Source organism: Trachypithecus francoisi, unplaced genomic scaffold, assembly GCF_009764315.1.
Source record: "Trachypithecus francoisi isolate TF-2019V2 unplaced genomic scaffold, Tfra_2.0 Lachesis_group11, whole genome shotgun sequence".
Lineage (NCBI taxonomy): Eukaryota > Metazoa > Chordata > Mammalia > Primates > Cercopithecidae > Trachypithecus > Trachypithecus francoisi.
Window position 1 is genome coordinate 32,379,953 of NW_022681456.1, and position 6,000 is coordinate 32,385,952.

Sequence of the window (6,000 nt, forward strand, 5' to 3'; positions counted from 1 at the left end):
AACTACTGTATTCAGAAATATTTCAAACATACCAAAAGCAAAACAAATAGTATAATGAACTCCATGTCCTCATCAACCAGTGTCAACAAATATCAAGGCTTTTCTAATCCTTTTTCATCGATTCCACTCCCTTTGTTGTTGGTTTGCTTTTTAGATACTGGAGTATTTAAAGCAAATTCCAGACATCATGTCAATCTCCTCAAAAGTATTGATTACATCAGCTTACATAGATTACATCATTAATATGGACTCCATCTACTGATGCATATCAACTATATAAAGAAATACTGAGTTCAATGTGTATTTTTTTAAAACACTCATTGATCACCATTGGAGGTTCCTAAGATACCAACTCATTACTCAGAAAATTAATAAAGGGAATAAAGCAAGCATTTATCCTGCCTTTCCCTTACTAGGCATTTTTTATTAGTTGATGAGGGAAAGTTCTTCACTACAGAAGAATTCTTGCTAAGAAATACCAATAAAAAAGAGAATTAAAAATTATTTTAGAGCTACAATAAGAAGTCTACTAAAAATCCAGAAACAAGGAAAATAACAACTCTGCTAAGAGGTAAACTGCAAAATCGACAGTCATAGGTCATGTCAAAGGTAAGAAAGGTCACCTTAAATTTTCCCAGGGGAAAAAGAGGATATGACCTGGGCCAATTTGTAAACTCTAGCAAATCTTAAGGAAGGATGACTCAAATCAGATTAGGGCTTGGTCAGCCAGGAAATCATTAAAACAAACAGTGTAATAAACATAGGCAGCGCTCATCTAAGAAACAGGCTAAGCTCAAGAATTCTAGTTGCACCACCAGACAGTCCTGACACACATGATTTTACTTTCCTTTATCCATTTAACTGCCCTCATTCCAACAGTACTCACCAGATAACCTACGGATTGGGATTTGGCTTCCAGTACAGGAAGAGAGTTTTCACACTAGTGTTCCTGTCTACCTGGCAGCCAGGGTTCTCAGTGTGAGCTAACAGATGGAAATCCTGGGCTTTCATACATCTACCTCCACATGAATTGCTTGGTATGAGTCTGTCCCCAAGATGTTGTTTCTAAGCCCACAGTGCTGTGAGCCTAAGCCTTGGTCTCAGGAGATTCACCTAGGTTAGGACTATCATGCTGGGTGGCCCCTTGGGAGATAGGCTGGCAAGCTGCCCCCGGGCAATGCATGCCCTACTCTGATGCTCAGGTGCCTAGGCAAGTATGAGCCTTCTACTCCCAGAGGTCTATCTCCATAAGTAAGACAGACACCACAGCATCAACCATATGCATCATCCACATCATGGTGGAGTGGTTTTCTTCCACTCCACCATCCTCTGTGCCACTGGTGCATGTTCCCCATTTCCACAGAGGTACAAACTGAACCATCTGTAGACCCATCAAGACTCCAGAAGAATGCAAACAGATTTGTGGGTGACAGATGAAGGGAAGGGGAGAGATTTTAAGTCAACATCAGATGACACATGCACTCTCAGTCTGCAAATATGAAATAGACTGCTCTCCTGGAAACATTTCTTCTTTTCCTTTTTGCAGAGGCTTATTGGGCTGAGGAGAACAGGATTCTGACTCAGCACAGCACTTTTAGCTTTTATATAACTTTTCTGAAGGAAGCACAAAATGACGTAAATGAGAATAGAAATTATATCATGGAAATAAATGGCATAGGTACTTGAAATTGTTTTTTTAAAATATAAGAATGTAGATCATAGCAAAAAAATGTTAAAAATAAAAAATAATTCAAGAATATTACCAGGAGAAGATAGATATGAGGAAAATGGGTTATGTTACATGGAAATTTGGAAGGAATCTTTAATGCCTGAGAAAAATCCATGTTCTTCCTCTAGGAATTAAAGGTCCTCAAAGTACAGATAAAGGGTCTAGCCTAAAAGAGCTCTCCTCACACAAGGGCTAAGTCAATGAGAGAAAGAGAGATTTGTAAATAAATAGCTAGTATGCAAGATAGAAAATATACTCCAGGCATTTGAAAATGTTAACATTTATAGAACATTCTGAAGTCACATCTTTAGAAATGAATTGTCAGTCAATAAATTACATTATCCAATTTGTTCTTAGTCCAAAAAAAAATTGTTGACACTATCTATTAAATGTCAGGCACTACACTAGATATTGATCATTATCCCATTAATGTATCATCACAACCATAAGAGCCTGAGAATTGGTATCTACATTTTACAAATGGGAAATCTGAGGCTCGAGAAGTTACCTGACCAAGGTCACGCAACAAAGTGAATAACTGATATTTTAACCTTGCCTTTTTCCACTATACCATGCAGTCTAATGGATTCAATACCAATATAAACACTCATTGTTTTAAGCCTGCAGTGGTTCTGAATAGTAACTCAACAGAAATCTATCCTGGGTGGGGGATAGATTGGAAGCACAGAATGTTGAGAGTCCTTTGGCCTAAGCTCTTAAAGAATCGTCTGTTTCTCCCCTCTCTCATGCTTGACCCATGGCATCATCCAGGCTGAAATGTCCTCCTGATTCTTGATCAGCTGTCAAAGACCTTAGTAAGAACTATCTAGAGCTGTACCTTCCCCTTGACACACTTCAGTTCCTCTGACCCACTACAGTCTCTAATCTTGCAATTAGCTCTCATCATGTAATGCTCTTGAACTCTCATTCATCTGCGAGTACATGGATGGTCCATTTCTCAAACGTTCTAGAGTCTCTAATGACAAAGGTCACATTGTGCAGTCTTCTGATTCCTTCATCATATCTGAACAAAGTACCTTCCATAGGGTAGGTATGGGGTGATGATCCTCCTTCAGTCCCTTTTCCCTCTGCACTTTGCACGCTACATGGTGCAGACACCATGGACATAGACATGGTACAGTGGCAAAAGTCAGTCAAGGAAATAACAATGAGCACGCTTACCTGTGCAGCAAATTTTTCATTTAGTGCTTCCTGTTTTATTGTATCCTCACCATCTTTCCTAGGTTCCCTGAGGCCAGAAACTTAGCTGCCTTCCTCAGCCTCATCAGATAGCTTCCTCTCCAACTCAGCTGAGAAGATGGGGCCCAGGTGATGTAAAGTTTCTCATCTTCCTCCTTTCCACCTCAAATAATCATTACAAAAATACTTTTTCCTGTTGAGACACATCATCTACCTTACTTGATAAAAGACCCAAAGTCAGAACTTGTGAAACACACACCTTGGGGGATAAGGTGAGGTTAGTACAAAGTAGTGGCTAAAATGTGGATGCTGTAGCCAGAATTCTCGGCTCAAATCTTGGCCACACCATTTACTACCTATGTTACTTAATGCATTTATTTAAACTTTTACCTCAGTTTTTTTCACCTGTAAAATGGGGTAACAACAATTCATACCTCATAGGGTTTTGTGAGAATTGAGTTTATATCTGCAGAGTGCTTATGGCAATGTCCAGCATAATGGGTGCTCAGTACAAGTTAGCTGCCATCATTAGCTTCTATCATATCAATGATTCTCCTCAATCTTCGTTTTTACCCATTAGGCTCTAGGCTCTAGCGTTTACACTATTGCCTCTGCTCATCTGTTTTTAAACTCTTGCTTTGGCTTTCGTTTTCATGACACTTAAGCTTCTTGCTACCTCTCCTTACCTTTTTAAACTCTTTCTGTTCCTGTTCCCAAAGGTGGGATTAGTTCCCAAGACCCGATTTAACAAATTACCACAACCAGGATGGGTTCAAACAGGATTTTATCATCTCAGTTCTGGAGGCCAGGTATCTCACACCACAGTGTCAACAGGGCTCTGTGCCACTGCTGTATGTTCCCTGTTTCCACAGAAGTGCAAGCTGAACATCTGTACGCCCATTAAGGCTCCAGAAAGGCAGACAGAAGCTGTGAGGAGAATCCATTCCTTGCCTCCTTCAGCTTCTCATCGGCGCCAGCATTCCTTGGTGTTCCTCACCTTGTGACAACATCACTCCAATCTCTATCTCTGTTATTATATCACCTTCTCAGTGTTTGTGTCTAATCTCCCTCTGCCTCTCTTTTATAAGGATGCTGGTTGTGACATTTAGGGACCACCTGGATAACTGAGGATAATCTCCCTATCTCAAGATCCCTAACTAAATCACATATGCAAAGACTCTTTTCAAATAAGGTAACACTTGCAGGTCCTGGGAATTAGAATGTGGACAGATATTTGGGAGCCATTATCAGCCCACCACAGTGGGCATTTTCCAAAGTTTTGATTTTGGCCTTTTCTTCTCTCCATCCTGTCCATCCTTGGGGATCTTATGCACTCCATATCTCCATCTGTAATCTCTGTGTGATCAGCTCCCCAAGTCACGCCTCCCACTGTACTCTGTCTCCTAAACATCAAGCCTACATTTCCTGCTTGGTCTGAGTTTTCTCTCCAAACACTTGATGACTACATGGGAACACAATGACTAATATTTTAATAAATAAAAATCAAAGGCCGGGCACAGTAGCTCATACCTGTAATCCCAGCACTTTGTGAGGCCGGGGAGGGCGGATCACCTAAGGTCAGCAGTTCGAGACCAGCCTGGCCAACAGGGTGAAACCCCATCTCTATTAAAAATATAAAAATTAGCTGGGCATGGTGGCAGGTGCCTGTAAGCTCAGCTACTCGGGAGGCTAAGACAGGAGAATCGCTTGAACCCAGGAGGCGGAGGTTTCAGTGAGCTGAGATCTCACCACTGCACTCCAGCCTGGGCAGCAAAGAGCAAAACTCCATCTCAAAAAGAAAAGAAAAGAAAAAGAAAAAAATCAAAGCTCATATTTTCTTTAAGGCTCTCAAATATTTTCTTTACTTCTCAAAAATCCTGCCTAAAAAGTAAAAATTTTTCTGAAAAACATAAAATTCTTAGGTGTTCTTTCTCTCTGGCCCACTTCCAAGGTACACTATTTCTGGCTTTACTACACAGTTAGCAGTGTGCATGTGTAAAAATGATTTGCTTTCATCCAAATGTCATTTCTGTGATTCAGAAGGACTCTATGCCACAGGAACATTTGTCGTTCTGTCAATGTTTTACAACTCGCAGCAATGCTGTCTATGTGTTGCATTACTCTTCCTGTCATTTCTTAGGTAAATTACTTTTCAAAACACTGAAAAACTATGTTTTGAATGTCACCACCACACACAAAACATAAGACTCATCTATTCTTAATTTAAAAAAATAAATAAATAAATAAACCTTGTAGAAGGGACTATTTACTTCTAGTTTCCTCTTTAACTACAAAGTGGAGGGTAAATCCAGTGCTTCAACTTCCTGGAACACTGACCAGAAGGAAGGTAGGAACTCTCTTGGTTACTCTCAGGTCTGAATTTACTTTTCCAAACTTTCTGGAGCCCTTCTAATATCCTCTCGTACGTGGCTCAAAGGACACTTGACAAAATGTTTGTAAAACAGACTGATACCCTCTCGCATCCGAGGGAGGAAAAAGCTCAAACACATAGGAATACATGCAGAAGAGGAAGCACCTCATGTGTCATTAGCTTAGGTGTGTTCCCATGAGTGGGGCAGAATTTGTGCTATCTTAGTTAAGTGAGCTCCAGTGGACCCATAGAAAACGGGTTCGGAGGAGCATTGAGCATCAGAATTGGTGGGTAACTGAAAGTAGGTGCATTTCTGAGAGTGGTATGAGCTCTAACCCATGTAGGACCCCCTTGCCCGACCCGGAGACCTGAAGATAGGGTGTTGCTTACTCTCAGTAGGGCTGATGACAGAATTTGCTACTGTCCAACCATCCTCCACCACACCAGGTCCTTGGCCCTGTCGTGCCTCCTTTTATTTCTCTTCTCACTTTGTGTCAGGCTATTTGACAGATTAGCATCAGCATGTCACAAAAATCTGGCAGTACCAACACATCAAAGCCAGGAAAAACTTTCTGCCAAGATGCTTTCATTTGTAATTCTGTTATAATTATGTCTAAAGCCACGTTAACTGAGCGTTTAAGCACACTGAAAATAAACCAAAATGCTAAGGACTAGATATAATATTTTCTAGATCTAACCT